This window comes from Canis lupus, chromosome 27 (assembly GCF_048164855.1).
Source record: "Canis lupus baileyi chromosome 27, mCanLup2.hap1, whole genome shotgun sequence".
Classification (NCBI taxonomy): domain Eukaryota; kingdom Metazoa; phylum Chordata; class Mammalia; order Carnivora; family Canidae; genus Canis; species Canis lupus.
Genome location: NC_132864.1, coordinates 11,724,538 through 11,751,109, shown reverse-complemented (window position 1 = coordinate 11,751,109; position 26,572 = coordinate 11,724,538). Strand labels below are relative to the sequence as shown.

Genomic DNA, 26,572 nt, shown 5'->3' with positions numbered 1-26,572 from the left:
CCCCCGGCTGCAAGCGGTCTCCACGGATTCGCCCATTAGGGACACTTCATGTCAGTGGAACCCTCCACCACATGTCCCTTTGTGTCAGGCTTCCTTCGTGCTGCATGTTTCCAGTGTCCATTCATACCCACCGTATGGCGTGCCTCATTTCCTCTTCATGGCTGGATAATATTCCACTGTGCTGAAGGCCCACGGTTTGTGGATCTGCTCTTCGGGGGCTGGACCCTCGGCTTGTTTTTACCCTGGGGCAGTGCTGAGTAGGGCCACTGCGAGGGATCGGGTGCAGGCCCCCAGTGGGCGCATGCCGTGTTCCTCATAGTGAGCATCTAGGATGGGTGGGTGTTAGCTTCACCTCTGCAGGAAACCACCAGCTGTTTTCCAAGCAGCTGTGCCACTCTGCGCCCCCACCAGCCACGTGTGGGAGGCCCAGCTGTCCCCCGTCCCCCCAGCATGGGACACCGTGCCATCAAAACTACTGGTGAAGGTGCTTCTGGATATACTGAAGGTAACAAAAGAGCCCAACCATTGCTCACAAGTATCACCATGCAAGGAGCTGCTACAAGGTCATTGGCAGATGAACAGGTGAACAGAATGATGTACGTATGTGGAGTATTATTCAGCCTTAAAAAGTCCCCTCTTCTGCTGTGGGCATCATCTGCCAAACAGTCTGAGAGCTGCCCCTGCAGGCTGTTGGTGCCATCCTTACAAAAGTGAACTTAAAAAATGGACTAGCTCGCAGACATATTATGGCATCAGAAAGAATCAAATCGGTGTTTTTCATAACATACCCAGCTGGCATGACCATTGACATAGTATCTGATGATCTAGAATCCAAGCAAAGAGAATGTCCAAATATTGGGTCTTCCAGCCCACTCCCACCCCCCACGCACTTGTACCTGGAGAAGGAGGAGGAGGGGAAGGGGTGGGGAGGGGAGCTTCAGACACATGGATGTCAACACAGGGTACCTCAAGGACACAACGCCAATCGAGGAAGCCAGACGCAGAGGACAGCTACAGTGTGATTCTGCATCCAGGAGGTCCCTGGGAGACCCCCCTGGGAGAGTCTGCTTTGTGGACTCCGGAAGTAGAAGGGCGGCTGTCAGGGCCTGTGGGAGGGGGAGTCAGTGTTGCATGGAGACATTCACAGGGTTGTGCAACCATCACCCCCATCCATCTCCAGAACTTTCTGGTCTTCCCAACTGCAGAATGCTGGAGGCGGAGGCGGGCTGTCCCCGGGCCGTGGTCTCGCAACCATGGCATCTTTTCTGGCTGACTGAGCAATGGAGGCTGCAGAGGCCTTGAGCTGCTGTCTGGGGAAGGGACACAGATCCGGTGGAAATCGGCTTGCACGCGCCCTTCCCCCTTCACAAAAGCGCTGAGCATTTACTTAGAGCAGCCTCATAAATCCCCAGCCATGGCACAGCCTTCCAGCTGGAAATGAGTCAAGCGTTCCTCTTTGCTGAGTTCAAGGCTGGCCCCCTGCTCTGCTGGCACTTAGGATCCCCTGGAATGAGCGGAGCGGGAGCATCACGGGCAAGCACGGCTGGTGGGAGCGTACCAGGCACGGCTCCTCCCCAGGACCTGGGATGGGGGGGGCAGGAGAGATCTCATGAGGAGCCTCCCACTGCCCTGAAGAATTTGAGAGCAAACAGCTAAGACAAACTTGCCAGGGGCCAAGTGGGAGTTTCCATGCGCCCCCCCCCCCCCCCACAACTTCCATCTCATCAGCGAGATCAAGTTACTCTTCTGAGTGTCCGGAAACCGACTTACCAGTGTTATACCCATCCTCCAGATGCCTCCGCTGAGGCTGATGAGGACTGAATATCTGTGTCCTACAAAGTTCATATACTGAATGAAACTTAATCCCCAGTATCAGGAAGTCGGAGGGGACTGAGTCACGAGGGTGGAGCCTCCACGAGGGGATTAGCACCCTCATGAAAGAAGCCCTGGAGAGCCCCCTCGCCCCTTTAACCAGCAAGGACACAGCAAGAAGATGACTGCCCATGCTCTTAGGAAGCAGGCCCCTCCACACACTGAATCTTGATCCTGAGCTTCCAGTCTCCAGAACTGCGGCAGCTATGTTTGCTGTGTGCACGCCCCCAGCAGCCTAAGAGAGAAGCCCAGAGAGACTTGGGGGTGACCTCAGAGGCGGTGGCACCTGCCCCCCACCCCCAGAGGTGGAAGGTCCACAGAGCCAGCACAAGACAGCCAAGTGCTCTGAGGTTGAAATGCCCTCCGTTTTGTCCTACTAGGTCTCCCTCTGTGTGTCCCACCTCCAGCCCCAGCCAGTTATCCCGTGCACTCCTTTCTTCTAGAGGGGTTCCTCGGGCCAGCTGCCACTCCCACCTCGATCCTCCAAGGGAGTGACTCTGAGAAACGTGTCCATCCTAAGGAATGCACACTCACTCCTTCTTGTCCAAAAAACAAACTCAAATCCTAGTGCAATATGAACAAAAGCAAGGATGCAGGAAAACCCCAGAGGTCACAGAGAATGGGGAGGTGTGGTGGGAAGGTGGGTGGGGCCCACATGGTGGAGGGCTTTGAATGCTGAGCAGTGGTTTTGGGCTGGAATGGGGAAGGAGCTGAGAGCTGTGAGAGGCTCTGTATTGGGCCTAGAGCTTCTGCTCCAGCCACACAGGCCAGGCCTCCTAATGGGCCCTTGAATACACCTGATTGGTCCTGCCACAGGGCTTTTGTACCAGCCAGTTTCCTACCAGGCCTTTGTACCTACCATTTTCCCTTTGCTAGATCTTGGCACTGTTTGGTCAAAGATCACCTCAAATAGGAAGACCCCAGTGGCCTTTCCAGAGCAGCCGTACCTGTTGAGTATCTTGTATCACGCTTCCTTACCCCTTAGTTTTATGGAGTTACCCCTTCCCACCGCCCAGAATCCAGGAGTTGCCTTGTTTGTTTGTCTATGCTCTTTCTCCTTTACTGCTACGGCCCCAGTTCCTAGGGCAGCAGGAGGAATCAGTAGACAAACAATGGATGAATGAAAGAGCTGGGATTAGGGGGTTCCTCAAAGCACCATGCACCATGACCCCTACATACGCATGTCCGGGACGTGCCACAGGCAGCCCCCAGCGCCCGCCCCTGCAAAGCTTTGAAGCTGGCATTCCCCGCTGGGAGGTGGGCAGGAGCTGCCTGCCATCTCTCAAGGGGCAGGAGGCTGCAAAGAAGAGGGCTCTGGTTTCCTGTCAGAGAGCCCTCCAGGGAAGCAACTTATTTTTTCCAGAATGTTGAGGGCAGCCTCTTGTCTGAGACAAGGAAGCCAGCGGTGACAGTGAGGCAGGGCTTCGGGGCTACTCCTGCAGCAGCCAGGCCCCTCACAGGCAGGACAGAAAAGAAGGCCGTGGGCTGGGCTGACAACTGCTCGGTGAGAAGCTCCAGGGCCTGAGGGATAAGACCGAAGCTCCCAAGCAGCCAGAGGGGGCCGCGGAAGGACCCAGGCTGGTGGAGGGGTCGAGGACGGGTGCAGGTCTAGCTCTGGAGCAGATTGCTTTGCACAGAGATGGCCACCCTGGCATCCCTCGTTTTAACCTAATTAGCTGGGTAGAGGCCCTTTCTCCAATGTACTGGGGGTTATGGCTGCCAGGTCTGAATTTCAGGAGCAAAATTTAACTCATTATACATGCAAAAGGGACTTTCAGATGAAGAGATAGTCCCGGATTATCCTGGTGGCCCAAGGTCCCTCTCCTTATGAGAGGGAGACAGAGGAGCCCAAAAATGCAGGTGTGTCTGAAGCTGGAAGAGGAAAGCAGATGGATCTGTTTCGGTGTTCTGCCCCCAGAACTGAGATAATACATTTGTGTTGCTTTAAGCCACTAAGTTTGTGGTCATTTGTTACAGCAGCAAGAATTTATACGCCTTGCAAATACCCATGTTTATAGAAACCCTCCCCAAACCTACTCTTGCCACTCTCCTTGGGATGGGTCAGGATAACTTTTTCCCTGGACCAGCTTGCCCCAAAACCTGTCTCTAGACCCAGAAACTTCCACTTTCAGCCTCGGGACATGGAAGCCCCACCACCCCTGCCCCGACAGAAGGACCAAGGGCCTGGGGCCACCACCCTGAATGCAGGGTCCGGCCTATAGGGATGAGTAGTAAGTACAAAGGAACACAAACCACCCAGATTTCTCTGCCCTGGAGAGAAAGTGCCTCAACCCTCAGCCTGACCTCCTAACCTCATCTCAGGCTACATCCAGCTGCTTCCTCAAACTCACAGGCCCTTCCCGCCTCCTCCCCTTTGCCTGGTTATTTCCCCCTTTATGGCAGGCAGCCTGTGCACCTGATTCATCCTCAAATCCTAGCTCGAACATCTCCCACTGGTTACAGCCTGTCCCACCTGCTCCCCGCCCCGGACTGTGGGATGGATCTTACTTCATGCATTCATGCAGAACTGCCCTGAGCATGTCCTCAGTCTCACCAGGCAGTGAGCAAGACAGACACAGCCCTGACCCCCACGAGCCAACGGGCTGGTTGGGGGTCCCTCGATGTGCTTTCATAAAATGCAGCCACGTAGAGTGCACAATTCAGACGTGTGATGCCCATACCATGAAGCCAGCACTCCAGCCAACACAGAAGACACTTCTGTCATTCCCAAAGCTACCTTGTGTCCCTTCTCACTCACCCCCATCCCCACCAGGAAGCCCCCCATCTGCTTTATGTCATTATAGAGCAGCTTTGTTTCTCTGGACTCTAATGCAAATGGATTGCACACTGTGCTCTGCAGGCCTGGCTTCTTTCCCTAAGCAGTCGCCTTGGGGTCCTGCCGCCCCAGGGCCAGACCAGGCCTGCTGCCTGCTTTTTTTTTTTTTTTTTTTTTTTTAAGATTTTTCCATTTATGCATGAGAGATATACACAGAGAGAGGCAGAGAGATAGGCAGAGGGAGAAGCAGGCTCCCTGTGAGAAGCTTGATGTGGGGCTCGATCCCCAGATCCCGGGACCATGACCTGAGCTGAAGGCAGACGCTCAACCACTGAGCCACACAGGCGTCCCTGCTGCCTGCTTTTTTAAGGCCTGTAAGCTAAGAATGTTTTTTTACTTTTATTACGTTTTTCAAAAAATAATGAATAAACTTTATTTTTCTTTTATTTTTTTTTATTTTTTTAATTTATTTATGATAGTCACAGAGAGAGAGAGGCAGAGACACAGGAAGAGGGAGGAGCAGGCTCCATGCACCGGGAGCCCGACGTGGGATTTGATCCCGGGTCTCCAGGATCGCGCCCTGAGCCAAAGGCAGGCGCTAAACTGCTGCACCACCCAGGGATCCCTAAACTTTATTTTTCTAGTATAAGCTCAGATTTACAGAAAATTGAGCAGAGAGCGCAGAGGGTTCCATGGAAGTACCCTACTCCAAACCCCAACCCCCGATACACAGTCTCCCCTGTTATTAACATCTTGCATTAGTATGATACGTTTGTTCTGATAGATGAGCCAATATTGGTGAATCGTTATTACTACAGTCCGCAGTTTACATTAGGGATCACTCTTGGTGTAGTTCAGCGCTATGGGGTGGGACAAATGCTCGACAGGTGCCTACCATGATAGTATCAGCCGGAAGGAATACTTGCACTGCTTTAAAAGTCCTCTGGGCTCTGCCTGTTCCTCCCTCCCTCCCCTCTGATCTACAGCGACCACTGGCATCTCCACTGTCTTTATAGTTATGCCTTTTCCAGAATGTCCTAGAGTTGGAATCCTACAGTCTATAGCCTTTCCAGACTGGCTCCTTTCACTTCGCCATATGTATTTAAGGTTCCTCCGTGTCTTTTCGTGGCTTGATAGCTCATTTCTTTTTAGTGATGAATAACATCTCCTTGTCCAGATGGACCACAGTTTATCCCTTGACCTACTGAAGGGTGTCTTGGTTGCTTCCAGCTGGGGAGATTAGGAATAAAGCCTCTATGAACATCCCTGTGCAGTTTTTTAGATGGACGTTAAGTCTTCAATTCATTTGGGTAAATACATAGGAGCACGCCTGCTGGATTGTATGGTAAGAGTATGTTTAGTTTTGTAAGAAACCACCAAAAGTACCGTCTTTAAAGTAACTATACTATTTTGCATTCTTACCACTGATGAATGAGAATATCTGGGTTTTCACATTTTTTTAAGATTTCATTTATTTATTTATTCATGAGAGACACACACACACACACACACACACACACAGAGGCAGAGACACAGGCAGAGGGAGAAGCAGGCTCCATGCAGGGAGCTCGATGGAGGATTTGATCCCAGGACCCCGGGATCACACCTTGAGCTGAAGGCAGACGCTCAACTGCTGAGCCACCCAGGCGCCCCTGGGTTTTTTCACTTTTTAATGGTTGAGGAAAATCAAAAGAAGAACCACATTTCATGAAAGGCATATGAAATTGAAATCTCAATGCCCATAAATAAAGTTCGGTTAGAATGCAGCCACACTCACTCATTTATGTACGAGTCTATGTCTTAGCTTCTTCCACACTACAAGAGTAGAGATGCTACGTTGCACAAAGCCAAAAATAATTCTTTGTGGCCCCCCCGTCAGTACAGGGGACTAACCTATGTCGCTGCATGGACCGACAGATCTCTCCTTTTCACTGCTGAACAGGGTTCCATCGTATGCATGCACCATCATTTATCTGTCCACCAGCTGATGGACACTGAGCTGTTCCCAGTGCTTAGTGACTGCAAATAAAGCTGCTGTGCATGTTTGTGTGTAAGAGACTCTATGGGACATATGTTCTCATTTCTCTCAGGCAGATGTCTACGAGTGGAATCTCTGGGTCCTGCCGGGGCATGTTGTCCTTCATATATGACCTTGGGCAGGATTCTATTTCTAACCAATGCTTTTTATACCAGTGATTCCTTCTTTGCCTTTTGCCCTCTGCCAGACTAGACCGCCAGGACTTCATTGCCCATGGAAGGGGAAACAGAGTAGAAAAGCATTCAAAAGGCTATTCTGTTTCAGAAGCCAGAGTTTTTGAGTTGCAAGAATCTGGGCTTTTGAGCTGCAAAGTCAGAGCAATGAAGAGCTCCAGACACAAAGTTGATGCCCCAAACAAAAGATCTGGGGAAAATATGTATAACAATGAGCCAGCCTGTGAGCCCAGGAAGAGGTGATGGCTTCCAGGGCTGGGGGAAGAAGTCAGTAGTTGGAACAGACACTATCATCTGTTCATCAGCATCTACTCTTCTCCCCTAAGGAGGAGCAGCAGGATGGCGTTCCCCAGCCTCCTTCACTGTGTCTGAGCTGTGTCTGTGTAGCCCTGTGTAGCCCTGTGTCTGAGCTCTGTGTCTGAGCTCTGGCCAATGGAAGGTGAGTCAAGGGGTGTGGGCCACTTGTAGGCTGACCCTCCAAACCTCCCCTGTATGCTCTCTGATTTCTTTCTTGTCCCACTACTGGGAGCTGCAGGCACAGTAGAACTCATGAACATGGTGGAACCATGAGGTGGCAGGAGCCTGAGACATGAAGGACTGGGAGAAAGGAGGGCCCTTCACCTAAATACCCCCCTGAATCCCAAACTGTCAAGTGAACGGGAGACTCACATGTGTTAAGTCACGAGGGGGGAGCCTTTCTAAATCAAGAGTCCCAAACCCGAATGCTCAGCTGGCCAGATGGGTAACATGAGAGCAGTGGTTAGCTGTGAGGCAATAGGGAGTGGCGGGGACTATGGCAAACCAGAGCCCAGGCCCCTCTAGAGAGGATAACCCCATTCCACCTCCACCACTTGCTGCTACATGGGAATATGGACCCAATGTGGCCAGAAATCCTGACTTCTCTAGAGAATCTGAAAGTTTAGATGCTTGTCAAATGCCCTCCTCATCAGATGGCAGTGACTTATTAAAGTTGTAGAAAAATATATTGTTCTGGCTTGATTCAGTGCATCAAGGGCTAGATCTGACCTATTGGCCACTGGTTTGCAACCTCTGCCCGTTCATTCCATTATATGCATTTATTGAGCAACTTTGTGCCAGGCACAGTCTAGGGAAAAAGGAAGAGGGGAGAGTAGCTCTCTGGCAAAGACCCAGAGGGACAGGATGCATGACCTGCACATCCCTAGAGTGGTGGCTGGCGAGGCTGGTGCACAAGGCAGCCTCGTCCTTACCCAGCCTGTGTGCACCTTACAGAAGCCTCTCATCCTGGGGGTTGGGGGTCTGCATGGGCCATGTGGTAGCCTCCAGGCCTTCCCAAAGATTTACTGGGGAAAACTTTTCCTCACTATGGCCCAGAATAGTTAAATTCCCAGTCATGTGCTAATTACTATGCCCTTGAGCAAAAATGTTCATCTAAAAAACATAAAATTATAATGGTTTCTTGACATAATAGGAACAAACAGGATGAGCACAGAAGCAGCCAGCGGCAGCAACACAGCGCAGGGCTGGCAGGGGGCTTGGGCAGCACCTGGGAGGACCGGGGGCAGGGCCCTGGTGGGAGAGATTTATGGCCTTGGGACGTGGCTGAGCACATCTCTCTTTAGCGGGTTTCTGGCTCAGGTTGAACAGTCATCCTGTCTGGGCGTGGAGCTGCCCGCTTGGGTGACTCCTCCGTCTTGCTGTGTGTCCTGGGGACAGTGACTTCCCCTCTCTATCTGCCCAGTTCCTCATTCATGAAATGGGGCTAAGAAGAATGTTCACCCCTGAGAGTTCTTCCCCACGTTATAGGTTTGTAAACACCGAATACAGCACTCGGCACATAGGAAACTGTCCCTACATGATCGTCACTCCAGGCCCATGGGAACCAGAGGAAAGGGGTGCGGGAGGGAGGGCACCCCATGGCACATCTCTGTCCTTTCTTCTCTTTCATGGGCCTGTCCCACCCCTGGCTTTAGCTGTAAGGTCCCCATTCAGAAAAGGCTCTCATGCTCCTGTCTGCCTGCCTGCCTGGCTCAGCGTCTGGTAGGAAGGATTCCAGAGATTCTAGAGTCAGCAAGGAGGAAAGGAGGGAGCTGGTAATCTCTTGATAAGAAATGTTCTTCAAGCCCAGCCCTTCTTGTCTGAGCAGATAAGATGGTGAAGGGGTGGGGCCCCACCCAGGGCCCATGCATACACCCAGAGCCTGTGCATGGACACCCAGAGCCCATGCACACCTGCCCAGAGCCTGTGTACACACATCTAGAGCCCATGCACACACACCCAGAGCCTGGGCACACATACCTACAGCCCATGCACAACTGCCCAGAGCCCATGGACGCATACTCAGAGCCCATGCACACCCACTCAGGAGCCCATGCACATTCACCTAGAGCTTGTGTGTATACACTTAGAGCCCATGCACACACACCCAGACCCTGGGCACACACACCTGGAGCCCATGCACAACTTCCCAGAGCCCATGCATACACACCCAGAGCCCATGCACACACACCTAACACCACATCCAGAGCCTGTAGACACACACCTAGAGACCATACACACACACCCAAAACCTGTTTACACACACCTGGAGCCCATGCACAACTTCCCAGAGCCCATTCATACACACCCAGAACCCATGCACACACACCTAGCACCACACCCAGAGCCTGTAGACACACACCTAGAGACCATACACACACACCCAAAACCTGTTTACACACACCTAGAGCCTATGCACACACTCCCAGAGCCCATGCACACCTGCCCAGAACCTGTGTACCCACACCTAGAATCAATGCACACATACCCAGAGCCCATGCATATCTGCCCACCCCTTCTCCTGGCTGCCCTTAGCCTCAGGCTCTCTAGGTAGTTATAACCAGTGGCATGCTTTGGGTTGCAAGTAACAGGTAATCTAACTCAAAAATGGCTTAAGCCAGGGGTCATCAATCTATTGCTCATGGGCTGCCTCTATGTTTTGTTAATAAAGCTTTATTGGAACCAAGTTATGCCCATTTGTTTGCGTATTGCCTCTGGTAGCTTTCATGTTCCAACAGCAGAGCTAACTAGTTGTGACCGAGATTGTCAGGTCTACAAAGCCTCAAGTATTGACCATCTGGTCCTTTACTAGAACATTTTGCCAACCCTGGCTTAAACTATAAAAAGACTTGCATCATTTGATGATGTCTCAGAATGAAGGTAGCATGTCAGGTGTCTATGACCACACAAGTCACCCTAGATGTAGAGGCTTAAAGCAATAATAATCATTTATTATGTCCCAATTTCTGTGAGTCATGAATTTGGGAGTTGCTCTGCAGGGCATTCTAAGCTCCAGGTGTCCCAGACAATTCAGCTGATGGCGTCAGTGGCTCATGCTAGGTCATCTGGATGCCATCTTCTTTTATACATCTGGCACTGGGCTGGGAAGACTCTAACAGTGGGCACACCTTGGGTATCTGCCTTCAGCTTCATGTGTTATTTCCAGCAGGATGGCCTTAGGAAAGCCAGACTTCTTACAGTGCAGTTCTTGGCTTGGTGTCCTGAGCATGCCCCAAAAGAAAGCGAAGTAGAGATCATATCACCTTTATGACCAAGCTGCAAAGTCATGCAGCTTCACTTCCTCTGTACCCACAGGTCAAAGCAGTCACAAAGACCCACCCAGGTTCAAGGGAAAGGAACTCAGACCCACCTCTCCAGTCACCAAGAATCCAGGATCCTTCCATCTTACTGCTCTGCTGACCTTGCTTTGTACTCAGCCCCATAGTCACAAAATGGCTGCTGCAGTTCCAGCCTTTTAGGCAAACACAGCAATGTCCAACAGAAAGAGGAAATCGTCTTGATCTTGTATCTCTCTTTTGTTCCCCATATCTTTCCCGAAATATGAGTCATACAAAAGAGGGCATAAATTGTAAGTGTTGGGGCACCTGAGTAGTTCAGTCGGTCAAGCATCTGACTGTTGGTTTCAGCTCAGGTCATGATCTTAGGGTCCTGAGATCAAGCCCCATGTGCTCCTCCATGCTCAGCACGGAGTCTGCTTGAGATTCTCTCTCTCCCTCTCCCTCTATCTCTCACCCTCCCTGGCCTCTCTCTCAATCTTTCTCTCTCTCTCTCTCTAAAGTAAATAAATATTTTTAAAAATACTAATTTTTTTTTAACAAATAAATAACCTGTAAGTGCTCAGAGCAATATACTTCCAGAAGTGAGTAAGCCCTTACTGTGGCCAACACCCAGACAGATGAACTAGAAGCCCCTTCACCTCCCTCAGCCACTACCCCACGTTCCTCCCCGTACGTAACCACCATCCTGACCTCCATCGCTACAACCAAATCTCGGCTTCTGTGTTTTGTATAAATGGAATCAGAGCTACGTGCGCTCGTGTGTCTAGCTTTCCCTCCCCACCGCTGCATTTATGAGCGTCCTCTACAGCGCTGGGTACGGCTGCAGACAGCTCTTTCTCCTGGCTACGTAACATCGCATTGTGAGCCACCACCACCGATGTTTCCATTCTCCTGTTGCAGGACACCCGGGTTGCTTGGGTGATGGTGAAGAGAGCTCCCATTAACATCCCCAGAGGTATTTCCCCGGGAAAAGGTGGAATTACTGGGAACAGTGGAATTACTGGGTTAGGGCAGAGGTGAAGTTCAGTTTTAGTAGGAACTTCCAAATACGATGTCCCTGGCACCAAGTTTGGAAGTCCTGGGACCCCACACCAAGTAACCCTTTATGTCCAGTCTCCTACCCCAGTGTCATCCAGGCCTCCGACCCCTTCTTTCCTGCCTGCTGGAGTCCAGAACCATGAACTCCAAGGTAGACCATCACCTCCAGAGGCAACAGGGCAACAAAGGACACCTCATTAAAGGAAATTCCATCTTACAGGTTTCAAAGGGGGTTATGTATGTATGTATATATTTATTTATTTATTTATTTTAGATTTTATGTATTTGAGAGAGAATAGGAGCAGGTGGGGGGTGGGGGCAGAGGAGAGGGAGAAGCAAGCTCCCTGCTCATCCCAGGACCCTGAACTGAACTTAACCAACTGAGCCACCCAGGTGCCCCCAAAGCAGGTTATTTTTTAGGACAATAGAAAGGATGTTTATTATAAAATGTTTAGAAAAAAATTTGAGCTCTAAGCAAGAAAATAAAGGCCTTCTGTTGCCCTGTGGTACTGCAGTTAACACCACTGCGATTTTAGTGTATTTCTGTCCTTTTTTCTCCTCATTGATGTGGACCTATGATTGTGGGTAACTTTTACAACATACTAACTATATGCCAAGCACTGTTTTTTTTTTTTAAGATTTATTTATTTATTTATCATAGACAGAGAGAGAGAGAGAGAGAGAGAGGTAGAGACACAGGAGGAGGGAGAAGCAGGCTCCATGCCGGGAGCCTGACGTGGGACTCGATCCCGGGTCTCCAGGATCGCGCCCTGGGCCAAAGGCAGCCGCTAAACCACTGAGCCACCCGGGGATCCCCCCAAGCACTGTTTTTTAAGCAACTCATATATATTAACTCATTTAATTTCCCTAACAATTCATTCAAGTGGTCACTGTTATTGTCCTCGCTATTCAGATGAGGAAAATGAAGCCCAGGAGGTAACATGACTTGCCCAACGTCACACAGCTGTTAACTGGAACTCAGCTCTCTTGGCCTACTTCAGCTTCTAACTGCTGCAGTTAGTCTTTAGAAGTTAGTCTTTCTCCCCATTTTGTTCTTATTCACCTGGAGTCACAGGGGTGCAGGGTAGGTGTGATCGTGGACTTCAGAGCCTGGGAGCCCCCATCCTCCCAGACCCCTGTGGTCAGGCCATGGCACGCCCTGTTCTCGGTCACCTGCCTGACTGGGGGTGGCGGGGGTGGTGGGTATCCCAGCCTCAGGACAGTGGTCATGCCGAGCAGGCCCGGCCTCCCTGTTTCCCCCGCCCCAGGGCCTCTACAAAAGGGAGACGTGTTGGGCGTCCACCTGTCCTCGCCAGGCGTCTTTCATCTCTGCCTCTGAAGATAAAGATCAGTTGGCTGCCAAAACGATCTCTGGAAAATGCCAAGATGTTTTTCACCCGGGCAATAAATAGAATGACAGTCAGGCTGCCCAGGGCTGTGTGCTCCCCTGTGCATGCTGGGCCACTGAGGCATACGTGGCACTTTCCAGGTGTCCCCAGGGGCGCTGGCGTCCAGCAGCTCTGGCTCAAGATGGACACGTTCAAATGCAGCAAGAGCCAGCCTCCCTGAGCCCTGGGCTGGCCCCTGGGTTCCCCCACTCCACGCGCCTTGGTCTTGGGCCCCGTTTTCTCAGCTGGAAAGTAGGGGCAATGATACGGTATTTCATCAAAACGAAGCCACCACTGATGTTGGCCGTGCTGTAACATGATGCCCCACTCAGAAAAACCATCGCCACTTAAACTCTGACCAGCCCCTGGTGGTTGGAAATGTTTTGATTTCAGTGATGAGGGAAGACCGGCCTCCAGGAAGTGACGACTTCTCGTTCTCACAGGCTGTTGTGACAAGTACATGAGTCAATTCGGCTAAAGTGCTCGTGGCGGGGCTTGGCACTGGTGCTGCGTGCTAACATTACGGCCTTCTCTCACCTCCTCTTCTGTGGCAAGGGGTGAACAATGGTGGTGGTTTCCCAAAGGGGAATCAATCTCTGGGCCTCCTGTCCTGACCGTCCTGGGGGAGATCGTCCTCCCAGAGGCCACTTCTCAGGCTAGGATCATGGTGTTTTGTCGTCCACCTTCAGGTGGCCAGGTGGACCGCCCCGCGGGGACATCGTTGTTCTCTCTGCTATGGTGAAAGGCCTGGAGGTGGTCCTTAGGCAGCGAGGACCCCTCACTGGGGAGGGGTCTCCATGGAGGTTACTTCTAGGACAGGGAGAGACAGGCCACAGCAGATGAACAAGAAACACTCCGTAATAATGTCAGGGAGACACGATGGTGAGGAAGAAGACACAGCAGAAAGAGGTGCAGCGAACCATGGGGAGAGTCCAGGCTATTTAGAAAAGGAGGCCAGGCAAGGCAGTGGATGTGAGAAGTGAACAGTGATATGCAGACATCTAGGGGAAAGGTATTCTGGGCAGAGGGGAACAGCAAATGCAAAGGCCCCGAGGCAGGAACTAATCCTTCTGTAGAGCAGAAGGAAGGCCCTTGAGAATGGAGCAGAGTGAATGGAAGGGAAGGGGGTAGGTCATGAGATGGAGAGGTGGGCACAGGCTTTGGAGGTCATGTGACAAGCGCAGATCTTCTGGGAGCACTGGGAGCCATTGGAATGTAGAGCAGGGCGGTGGTATGGTCTGGTTGATGTTTGCAAAGGCCACTCTGGCTGCTGTAGACTGCAGGCGTTGAGCCTCTTGCACTAGCGTCTTGGAGCGTCCTGGAGGTCACATGGAAAAAGCCATAGGAACTACTTTCACCACACCCAGCATATAGTAAGCTGTCAATTATTGCTGGTCAATGTGGATATCGTTATTCTACTTTTATCAATATTGCATCTCCACAGGGCCTCAGTCTGAACATAATTCAACTCCCCAAAGCTCAGAATCTGTCTGGGTAGATGCAGATATGCAATGAATTCCTCCAAGAAGAGCCCCACCCTCAGGCCCAAACAGGCTCTAAGACCTCAGGGGAAGGGGCGTCTCTCTTCTCACACCTTGGGATGTCCAGGACTAGCAGAGTCAACACCCCTGGTTCATGCCCATGCCTTCTGCTCTCAGTGCCTGGAAAAGCCCCCATCAGCACGCCAGCCAGGCTCTGAATGCACTGACCTACTGGGAAGGCTCTCTGGCCCCAGCTACCATTTCCCTGTGCGGAAATCTCCATGGATCTTGGCTACAACAGCCACCAGCTTCTTGTCTGTGTGTAGATATTCCACACAGGCCTATCAAGTGTCCCGAGGTCAGAGACAGTCAAAATTTGCAGGAAATTCTGAGCCAGCCAAGCTTGGGGTTGGCAAATACCCAGCACTTTCCTGTGCCACACCCAGGCAGACATCACTAATCTATCCCAACTCTCTTCCCCACTGAGTTTGAACATGGCCTCAGGATCTTCAACCTGGACCTTGAGGCAGGCACTTTCAACTGCGAGGAACTGGCACATGATGAAAGCTCCTTGCTGCCCCCAGTCAAGCACAAAGCTCTCGTTTTTATAAATGGGAAAACTAAATCCCCAGTACCAGGAAGAAAGTGGAACTCAGGCCCTCTGAGTCCCAGTGCACATTCTCACCCCTCACAGGCAAAGAGACACCTGTCATTGAGGCCACCTCAGAGGACGTGGCTAAGCAATGGTACTCAGTAAATGTTTGCTCAGCAAATAACGGATTAAGCAAAAAGCCAAAAGAAAGAAAAAGAGGAGTTTTAGCTGCAATTGATGAAAACCAGGTGTGTGTGTATGAGCGGAAAATTCATGACATCAAGGGTAGCTAGACGTTTAGAAAAGTCGCTAAGGGAAATGTTCAGGGTGTCTTTCCTTGCTGGACTTTAAAAATAGTCCTGGGGAAAAATGTAGTCCTGATTAAGGATCCATCTGCCTGGGAGGTGTCTGCAACACTGAGGGTTCGTTATTCATTCATCAACAAGTGTTTGTTGAGCATTAATTATATGCCAAGCATAAAGCAGTCATTGAATCAAAAAGCAAGATGTGTCTCTCTATCCGTTCCAGGCCCCGGGCCGTGTGGGTTGAGCTGAGCCTGGGAGCTAGACACAGCCCCTTCTGTGGCAGGTGTATTTGCTAGCCACTGCTGCAGAACAAAATGCCCTTGAACTTACCAATTTAAACCAACCTAAGTATTTATCTCATGTAGTTTTTTTGTGTGTCAGGAATTCGAGAGCAGCTTCTCTGGTTCTGCTTTGGGGTCTCTTGTGAGATTGCAGGGAGGGTGTGGGCTGGGGCTGCCCCACCCAAAGGTTTGACCGGTGCTGGAGGAGCTGCTTCTAAGACAGCGCTCTTGATGGCTGTTGCCAGGTGTGTTAGGAACAAACCACCACAGCCTGGGGGGCTTAAATAACAGAACTTTATGGTTTCACAGTGTTAGAGGCTAGAAGTCCAAGGTCAAGGCGCCAGCAGGTCTGATTCTCCTGGCCTCCCTCGTTGGCTTGCAAATGCCTGTGTTCTTACTGTGTCCTCAGATGGCCTTTCCTCTGTGCATGCGTCCCTCGTCCCTCGTATCTCTTCCTCTTCTTACAGGAACAGCACTTAGGTTGGATGAGGGCCACCTCAACAGCCTCGTGTTAACTTCATCATCTCTTTGAAGGTCTCATTTCCAAATTCAGTCCCACTCCAAGGTACCGGGGCTCAAGGATTCAACACAGGAATCTGGGTGTACATGATACAGCCTAGAACAGCAAAGCTTGGGTCCTGGCTATTGGTGGGAAGCCCCAGCTCCTTCCTATCAGCCCTCATGGGAGGGTTCCAGCGCCCCCTTGCCTCCCAGCGAAGCTCCAGCCCCATCAGAGTTAAATCGTATCTTACAAGCCTTTGGATCTGAATGCTTTCCACTCAGCAGCTAGCCCAAGTCAATCAATTATTCATTCCACAAATATTCCAGCTCTGATGTGCCCAAGGAGGGTGCCAGGGAGGTTCTGGAGGTAGAACAGAGAAGCAAATGTCCCATCCCAAGGTGGAGTGACAATGGTTTAGTTGGTTTTTTTAAAGATTTTTAATTTATTTTTTTAAGAGAGTGTGCACCAGCATGAGCAGGGGCTGGGGGAGGGGCCAAGGGACAAACAGGCTCCCCGCTGAGCAGGAAGCCCGCCCCATGTGGGGCTCCATCTTGGGACCCCGGGAACATGACCTGAGCCCCCCAGGCGCCCCTGCAGTGACAATGTTTGCAAATGACAAGTTGCTGCTTGTGAGCCCATCATGTACCAGGCGCAGTGCCAAGCTCTTCGCACTGCATTCTCTCCCTGACCCCTGGAGGGGTACTGTTGTCACTCCCACTTTACAAATGATGAAACGGAGGCACGGAGCGCGTAAGGCACCTGTCATAAGGCACAGAAACGGCAGAGGTGGGGCTCTAACCCAGTCACCGGGGCTCCAGAACCCAAGATTTCCACCAGGACCTGGTCCTGCCACGGGGACCCTTTACGCAGAGTTCTGGGGCTGCCCTGGAGCCCAGCTCCACTGGCGGTGACTCTGTCACTCCGCTGGGTGTAGCCGGAGCTCCCTGGTTGCTGCAAAGGTGAAATGAAATCCTAGGGAGCCGGTCCTCACCTGCACTAAATCCCTTTCCCCCTCCCACTGGGTTCAAGGATCCATGTGATAACACCGATGAGAGAGGGCTCGGCGCTCCCCGCGGGGCTGGGGACGCCTCGGTGCGCACGCGGGCCGCTGCCACCGGGGCGCGGGCACAGCCGCCCAGGGCCCGCGGAGGAGCCCCTGCTTCCCGGGCCTCGGGGCGCCCGCCTCGCCCCCGCCGCCTGCAGAGCGAGCGGTGCTCACGTTCACACCCCGAACGCCACCACCCCTAATTAGACACAGAGGCACCGGAGCGTGCGGAGATGGTGGGAGATGGTTCCTGTTTAGTAGAAGTGTCATTTCGTCTCTGTCTCCCTCTCTCTGGCTGCTTCTGAGACTTGCTGGTGGTAACAGAGATCGGAAAAAAGAGAACGCCCACAGAAACACGTGCCCGGGGACCAGGCGCAGCGGCTCCGAGTGGGCGAGTGGGCGTGCGAAGCAGCAGCCAGAGCACTCACACACGCTGGCACACGCCGTGCGCTCACGTGGCCGCTCCCGACACCGGCATGCCCTGCCTCCAGCACGGCGGGCCCAGCCGGCGCCCGGAGCCTCCGGTCCCGGGTTCAGATCCCGACTCTGCTGCTTGTGGGCTCGGGTCCTGCTGCAAGGGATTGACCTCATCCCGCTCCTCAGCCATCAAAGGAGGGTGGTTCCTTGTGATGACCTCACTCTCTTGTGCTCCTTGCTCTGCTCCTCGGGCTGACCCAGGTGGCCTGCATCGACTGGCCTCCTCCCCTCTGCTCTGGTGGAGGTTGACCAGTGAGGGCAGAGCAGAGGGCAGGGGGGGCGGGGGGGAGGGAGATGGGGGGTATTTACGTTGTTTTTTTTTTTTTAATTTACATTTACATAGCCTCATTTTAAGTATTCTGGCTCTTGCATCGACTCTCCTGACCTTCCCTGCTCTACGCACGGTGGGGGGAGGGGGGGCTGACCCTGAGGACTACATTACCCAGGCTCCCTTGCACTCTGCAGGGTTCAGCCAATGGGAGGCACCGATGGAAGCTGGCAGGCAGCAGGAGAGAAGTTGGGGTATTTCCCCCACCTCCCTTTCCCTCTCGCCACGTTTATACCAGGGGCTGTGTTCTTCTGCTGAAGGTCACTCCTCTCCTAAAGCTACAGCTCCCTCTGGGTTCCAGGAGCTACTTCCTCTACACGTCTTCTGGCAACAGCTCCCTGCTCATGCTAGCCTTGAGCACTGCATCATTCCTTCTTGATTTCCCAAACATACACCCTGCTTCCACCTTCCTACACTGTCCCTTCCATAAACTCTTCCAATTTTCCTGTTTGAGTGCCGGGACTCATTGAACAATGAGATTTGTGAAATCTCAGGTTGGATGAGCCAGTTACAGTGTTTGAACACACATTAGAATATTAACCACTAAAGCAAAAAATAGTTGGGTGTTCTACTTAACCTCATGTATGAGTGGTATTTGTGACACTCTGGGACATCATCATGGAAAAAATAAATAAATAAAACCTTTTACAGGGATAATCGAAGGTGTATTTGGCCCAACCACAGAGTCCAAATGATCACACATTCTATGGAGATGGGAGTGGGATGCAGCTTGTGAGACACAGTAGGGTATACGATGGGAAAAGAAGATGGAAGGATGTGAAGTCTGTATAAGTAGTCTGGGTCCTACCTAAAAAGCTAGATTCTGGTATTTCAAATAAGAAACTTACTATTTTTGCAAATAATTGCTTGTATGTTGCTATAACACTGTGCTATTCAGAATTCTTGCTTCCAAGTGACAGAGACCAACTAATGTGACTATATTAGTTTCCTAGACTGCCATAACAATGCACAAGAAACCAGGGGACTTAAAACCAACAGGAATTTATTTCCTCACAGATCTGGAGGCCAGAAATCTAAAATCAAGGTTCAGCAAGGACATGCTCTGATGATTCTAGGGAAGAACCTTCCTTGCCTCTCCTAGCCTCTTGGTGTTTGCTGGCAATTGTAGGCATTCCTTGGCTTGTAAACATATCATTCCAGTCACATGGCGTGCACATTCAGTGCATGTCTGTCTCGGTGCCCAAATTTCACTTTGCTATAGTGACTGCAGCCATACAGGATTAGAGTTCACCCTAATAGCCTCATCCTAACTTGATAACTTATGTAAAGACCCTATTTTTCAATACAGTCAAATTCTGAGATCCTGGAGGTTAGGGCTTTGACATACCATTTAGGGGGAAGGAACACAATTCAACTCACAACAGGGACTTGATTACCAAAAAAAAAGGGAAATTATTGTTCTGGCTATTAAGAAAAAAAATCCAGGAGTGTGTCTTCAGGTGTGGCTTGATCCAGGGCCCACTACCTTTGCAGGATTCCATCTCAGCCTCCCTATCTCTCTGCTCAGCTTGTTTCTGGCTTTATTCTCAAGCAATCTCTCTCCACCTGAGGGCTCCAGGTAGCTCCAGGTTTCTGTTCTACCAGCGGAGCTGCAAGAGTAGAATGCATTCTTCTTTCTCAGTTCTTCCAACAGATTCCTCAGGCTGACACTCATCTGTCTTGCTTGGAATAGATGCCCACTGCTGGACCAATCACAGAGGTCAGGAGATGGGACTACTAATTAGGCAGGGGCTACAAGCCCATCTCTAGGGGAGTGTGGGGGGGAGGGGGTCGCAAGGAGTCGGGTCCTGGCAAATCTAGTGGCCTGAGCATAGAAGGGTCCCCAAGAGAAGGCCAGGTGTGGTTACCAGAAACGGGGCTTGCAAGTTGTCCCGCACAAAGAACAGGTACCCACCAGATGCCTGGGGAGAAGGAAAAAGCCCACCTCAGGATGAACATCCACCGGTGATGACTTGTAGTATCCTGGGAGTGAGACGTTTGCAGTTCTCACTGCCTACAGAATGCATAGCAGACTTTCGCCTTGCTGGAACGTTCTTGAAGAACCAGTGTCTCCGCTTGCACTCCGGGGCTGCAGACTCCGAGGACACAGAGATGCACCGCCTATCAGGGTGTGCCTTTGGGATTAACCTTGCGATGAACAGGAAGGGCAGGAAGGAGCACGGGGAAGGCAGAGGGCAGCTCAGCCACCGCCACCCTGGACCGGCCTCCCAGAGGGTCCCGCGGGGCACCAGCGGCGGGGTCTTACCCTGTCTTCCTCAGCCCCCGGCTCCTCCTCCGACACCTGCAGCCCTGTCGTCCTTTTTGTTACGGGGGCTTCTGTACACCGCAGGATGTTTTCGCCAGCATCCCTGACCTCAGCCCCCCCAGATGCCAGCGTTGTGACACCAGAAATGTCTCCAGACCTTGCCAAATGTCCCCCAGGGGGCAAAATCCCCTGTTGAGAACCACTGGGTGAGGGGGCGAGGAGAGCTCCGGGAGGCTCATGACCCGGGGTCCTGAGAGGCTGAGCTGAGGCCAGGTGCCAGCAGAGCCCCCCGGCCGGGGCGACAGGCCCTTCCTGGGAGGGGGACCCGAGCGACATCTTCACCTCCATCCTAACAGGCGCTGCTTTGGTGTGCGGAAAGTACTCACTACCGTGTTTCCGACACGCAGGTCGGGGAAATCAGACCTCATGCCATCTCTTCTCCCTCTCTTGGCACAAATGCCCTGGCCCCCCCCATCCAGCCCCCTTCCCCACCAGGAGCCAGCCCTCTGGACAGGGGCTGGGGCGCCTTCCGCCCGCGCCACGTGTGGGGATCCCAGGGAATGTGTCTGCACGACCATGGTCTCCATGGCCAGCACAGTGTTGCCTCATTAACCCTTCCCCTTCCAATAGAAGCTTCATCTTGTCCAGGGGCTAACTCAGGGTCCCACGGCCGGACAGCGAGTAGATGAACCGTGTCCCCGCCCCTCCCCCCCAGGCCTCCCCTGTTCACAATTGGCCTGGGAGAGGTCGCGCAATAAGTTCTATTGGTGGATCAGAGAAGTGTGTCCTATGGCTGCGGGGAAGCCCTCCTTGTGTTTACACTAGCCCCGAGGAAAGGATATTCACTCTCCTGCCCTCGGGCCTTGTGCTGGATGCCTGGCTCAACAGCAGCAATCTTGCACCACTTGGCGGTGAGCCCCAAGGTAGTAGGGTGCAAACCCACAAAGGGCCCAGGTCTTCAGTAGCAATGGTGAGCTGCCGAATCAACCAGCCCCGACACCGTCTCTCTCTCTTCCTGTGCTGTGAGATAATACAACTTTCTGGAGGAAGGCATTTCAAACTGGGGCTTCTGTTATCAGTAGCTCCTTGATTTGCTTGGAAGAGTCCTGGAGTAAGGAAGCCCATTTCCTTTTGTGTTTCTCAACATTTCTCAGGTTTATCTGAGCAGAAAAAACTAAAAAGGCATTTTGATGTTGATTTTTAGCTGAGTGACCTTTCCCAGCCTTCCTTGTGGCTAAGTCTAGCCGGTGAATGAAGGCAGAAGTGTGTAGTGGAACTTCCAGAAAGGCTCCTCAAAGGAGGATGACTCAGGGGACAGTGGTCTCTTCTCCTTCCTGCTGCTGGGATGCAGACACAATGGCTGGAGTTCCAGGAGCCCCCTTGAATGTTGAGGTAACTTTGAGGATGAAAGTCACACACTACCGTGTAGAGGAGCCCAGGGACTGATGCATAACAAGTGCTGAATACATGGGAGCTGTGATTTTATCATTAGGATCTCCAGGACCCAGGTTCCCCCACCCCCAGTATATTCAGCAGAACTTGAGGAGTTTCTTAAAAAGCATTAGTGCTGTGATATAATTGCAATATGTCTCCTCCAGAAACACAATGTATACTCCCACATTAAAAGCCTTGATAAGGGGCAGCTCTGGTGGCTCAGTGGTTTAGCGCCTCTTTCAGCCCAGGGCATGATCCTGGAGACCCGGGATCAAGTCCCACATCGGGCTCCCTCCATGGAGCCTGCTTCTCCCTCCACCTGTGTCTCTGCCTCTCTCTGTGTATCTCTCACGAATAAATAAATAAAATATTTTAAAAAATAAAATAAAATAAATTAAAAAAATAAAACCCCTGATAAGGGGATCCCTGGGTGGCTCAGCGGTTTAGTGCCTGCCTTCGGCCCAGGGAATGATCCCGGGGTTCCGGGATTGAGTCCCACATCGGGCTCCCTGCATGGAGCCTGCTTCTCCCTCTGCCTGTGTCTCTGCCTCTCTCTCTGTGTCTCTCATAAATGAATGAATGAATGCCCTGATAAGTCCTGCACTCTCTCTTTGTTTAACCTTGCCCTTCCCAGATTGATTTGGGCACAAACCCTCCTCCCCTCAGTAACTTTTCTTTTAATCACATTTACTCTCATTTCCCTGCACATACTCCAGGAAACCTCAAGCTAGCCCAGTGTTTCTTAAACTTTACTGTGCACATTAGTCATTTGGGGAGACTGTTGAAAGACAAGATTCAGCTGGTTTCTGGTGGGGCCTGAGGTTCTGCATGTCTGGCAAACACCCAGGTGGGCCTGCTGCTGCCAGACACCACAGTTTGAGAAGCAAGGAGTAATCACCTCTCTGATGGGGTGCTCTCATTTTATTCACCTTCTTGGGTAGCCCAGGTGTGCTGGAGGGGATGGGCATTAGCCTGGCAAAGTCACGTTCAAATCCCACTTCACCCTAGAGCTCTGGGACTCTGAACAAGTCACTCTGGCTCTCTGAGCCTTCATTCTGATGTAAAACAACCAAACAATCCATTCCTTACACAGCAAGTGAGATAGTCAAAGGAGAGAGAATGAACCAAGTAACAAGAAAATCAACTAAACACAGCCTTATGGCCGCCTGGGTGGCTCAGCGTCTGCCTTCAGCTCAGGGCGTGATCCTGGGGTCCTGGAATCGAGTCCCACATCGGGCTCCCCGCAGGGAGCCTGCTTCTCTCTCTGCCTATGTCTCTGCCTCTCTCTGTGTGTGTCTCTCATGAATAAATAAATAAAATCTGGGATCCCTGGGTGGCGCAGCGGTTTGGCGCCTGCCTTTGGCCCGGGGCGTGATCCTGGGGACCCGGGATCGAATCCCACATCGGGCTCCCGGTGCATGGAGCCTGCTTCTCCCTCTGCCTGTGTCTCTGCCTCTCTGTCTCTCTCTGTGTGACTATCATGAATAAATAAAATCTTTAAAAATAAATAAATAAATAAATAAATAAATAAATAAATAAATAAATAAAATCTTTAAAAATAAATAAATAAACACAGCCTTATGTACAGACAAGGAAACCGGTTCAGAGATTTTAGGCAGTTGCTCAAGGACACATAGCCAGGAAGTAGCAGATCTGTCTCCAGATAAATTCCTTTGGTCTCCTCAGCATCAGGTTGTGGTAAGTGTGGGGAAGGAGGTGGGCATTTCAGGGAATTCCAGGTGGAAATTGGTGTCAATGGTCACTTCTTTGCTGTCAGTGCCCAGAGGATCTCAGGCTCAACAAGGCAGGGTTCCGTGCCGTCTGCTTGTGCAAGGATTGATTCCAGCGTGGAAGCGGAGCATCCTAGGTCACCCGGGGCCATCTGTCAACCCCTCTGGTGTGTGGCCAGCGCCTGCAACGCACCCTTCCTCTAGGCCTGGCCTGCCTCCCCCGTCAGCTGGTATGATCATCTTAATAAAATCCCGGGATAAGTGAATGAGGTCATTCTGGCAAGCCTGAGGGGACGTGCCTGCCCCCACATGCCTCTGCAGCTGCCTGGCCCACCCTGCAGCCCCCACTTGGGCCAGAAGATCCATTTCACTGGGGCTCAAGGAGGGGAGGCTGGAGCCGGGGCCCGTGGGTGGGGCACTTTGGGGCTTTGTTCAAAACCCTCTTTTCTTCCACCCTCCCAGGTGTGGGATGGGAAATAGGGATAGAATGACCCTGACTTACTCGGGACTGTCCCAGGAATACATTGAGAGTCTCATGTCCCAGGAACCCCTCCATGTAGAGCAAGCCAGGGCAGTCGGGGACGTCACACTGGGATTTTGACTCTCTTTCCTATTCCTGGGAGAACTCTCATCCATCTGCCTCGTTCCCTTGTTTTGCGATGGCAGAGCGTGTGTGTCTTTGGGCTGGCACTTGACACCCCGCCTCAGTTTTGTCTTCTGTAGAATGGGAATCAGGATGCCACACCCCACACAGAGCTGCCAAGAGGGGTCAAGGAAGTCAAGACCACCAGGGACACAGCAAAGATGCGAGTGCCCCACGAGGCGGCACTTGCCTAAACGGTCATTACGTGAAGGCACCCAAAGTGAGCCCTGGGGAAATTCCTGCGGGTGGGGAGGCCGCAGGGGGCCAGGGCCCGGCGTGTATGTGTGTGTGTGTGTGTGTGTGTGCACGCCATCCATCCTCAGGGTCATCGCCCCCAGTTTACAAACAAGAAAGCGAGGCTCTGAGAGCTGTGGGGGAGCGGCAGGTGCTTCCCCGCTTCTCCGTGGCAGCTCCCTTTCCTGAGCCCCTGGATCTCCCAGCCCCCAGCGCAGCGCCCACTAGAGCCCTACAGCCTCACGCTGGGGAGGCGACCATCTCAGCCCTGGCACCCCCAGGCTCAGGAGGCCCTCCCAGGCTCTGCCACCACCCACAACCCTGACCCCGTGCGGGGCGGCGGGAGGCTCAGTTTCCTCCTGTATATGATGGAGATGATGAAGCCGCAGCCACTGAAGCGAACTCTCAGTGATCCTCGTCCCCTCAGAGCCAGTGCTGAGTGAGCCAGACTAGGGGGGGCACCTCAGGGCTCAGAGGGGCCAGGATGAACATTCTGATTAGTACGGAGGCTCTCTGGCAGCAGCAGGTGACTCCAGCTCCTTCCCCTGACAAGGCACAGTGTTAGGCTCCCCAAAGGCCTGCATACCCCCCAGTAGGGCTCACAGCATTCTGGGTTACAACTCCCCCCGTACTGGCCGCCTCACCCACTGCCAGGGGCACCAGACGTGGGCTGGGCCTCACCTCCCTCCCATCTGGGGGGCCCAGCACCTCCCAGAGCCCTGCCCCATCTTGCAGCAGGGAAACACCAAGCTGCGCGCTCACTCACTGGCCTGAAGGGCCCCCATCCCGAAACCAGTGGTTCTTTTTTTTTTTTTTTCTTAAGATTTTATGTATTTATTCATGAGAGACACAGAGAGAGGGAGGCAGAGACACAGGCAGAGGGAGAAGCAGGCTCCACGCAGGGAGCCTGACGTGGGACTCGATCCTGGGACTCCAGGATCATGTTCTGGGCCGAAGGCGGCGCTAAACTGCTGAGCCACCCAGGCTGCCCGAAACCAGTGGTTCTAACAATGTGGGCCAAGGACCCTAGAGTCCGAGGCCCTTTATGGGGGGCTCCATGGGTCTTCCTTTGGCAGGCCCAAGTCAGTAATCTGGCTTTCCTCCCGTTCTTCAGCAAAGATGACAGATCCCTCCCTTCCGTGTACAAACATTAAGGAGATTTGCACGGAGTGAAACAGTGCCACTCTGCTCACTGACTTCTTACATTATTGACATTAACGTGTAATGAGCATATTGCATTTCTTTTTAAACAAATGAATAAATGCACATTTTAAAATTTTACTGATTTCAGTCTCTAATTGAATAAACACCAAATAATAGGACCCATGTAAACAGAGATCTCTTTGGGGATCTCGATAAGTTTCCAGCTTCACAGGCTCCAGAGACCACAATGCTGGAGAACGGTTCCCTTAAACCATAATCTTCCTTGGCTCCTTAAACTAAAAGAGCTAAGTTACACGGCACTCTCTGTGTGCCTGGCACCTGTCTAAACATTTTGCATTGATATAAAAATATACATCGACTTGCACACAGGTATTAATTTAGTAGAGCAACAACCCCCTAATGTGGGTTCTAGTTTTTGCGGATGGGGAGACTTAGGCCCAAGAAGTGAAGTCCCTGCCCGAGGTGAGGGGTAGGGGTGGGGTGGGGGTAGAGGCTATCTGAACGCAAGCACCTGGAGTCTTAACCACTAAAGGAGCACTGCCTCTGGGGAAACCCCCTCACAAGCCCCAAACCAGGACACTCAAAGCTGGTTTGCAAGAAGCTGAGAATCCAGATCAAACCACCTGGAGTCTGCAAGGTTGGGCTCCATTTGGGAAACCTCCCAGGATTCACTATCTGGATTACCTAGAGTCCAAAGCAGCAATAGGGCTCCCCCTGGGGTACCACAAACCCTGGCCTGTCCAGGTCACCTATCCCAAAGGAGGGCTGGCCACCCCTCACTCACTCCCTTCCAGCCACACTGGCATTTTTTTTTTGCTGCTTCACACCAGCTTCCAGCCTCAGGGCCTTTGCACCTGCTGTTCTTTAAGCAAGAATACCTTCCTTTGTCTTGGGGCTCCTCTATCTTATTCAGGCCTGATGGGTCTGCCTTCCCTGGCCTCTTGTGTGAAACAGCAGCAGTCCCTCCCACACCCGTTCCCTTTCCCTGCTATATATTTCCTTAGTAACACTTATCACCATGTGACATTATATTATATATGCGCTGGTCTAGGGTTTAGCGTCTGTCTCCCCTGTGAGAATCTAAATGCCATAAAGACTCAGGCACAGTGACAGGTCCCAATGCTTTTGAATGAGTGAATGAATGAGCAAGTGATTGGAACAGAAAAGTCAGACCAGACTAAAGGGGCAGCCACCCACTCTCTTCCCACC

General features: G+C 52.0%; 2 long non-coding RNA genes across 2 annotated transcripts; both read right to left on the bottom strand.

Moving 5' to 3' along the window:
* Positions 1-744: 744 nt before the first annotated feature.
* Positions 745-1,843, bottom strand: LOC140618961 (uncharacterized). The gene is made up of 2 exons (XR_012018933.1): positions 1,771-1,843; positions 745-1,581 (listed from the first exon to the last, which is right to left on the bottom strand). It is a non-coding gene; the product is annotated as an uncharacterized lncRNA (long non-coding RNA).
* An 8,236-nt stretch (positions 1,844-10,079) lies between these two features.
* On the bottom strand, positions 10,080-10,650 carry LOC140618960 (uncharacterized). Its single transcript, XR_012018932.1, has 2 exons — positions 10,527-10,650; positions 10,080-10,377 (listed from the first exon to the last, which is right to left on the bottom strand). It is a non-coding gene; the product is annotated as an uncharacterized lncRNA (long non-coding RNA).
* Between the last annotated feature and the right edge of the window lie 15,922 nt (positions 10,651-26,572).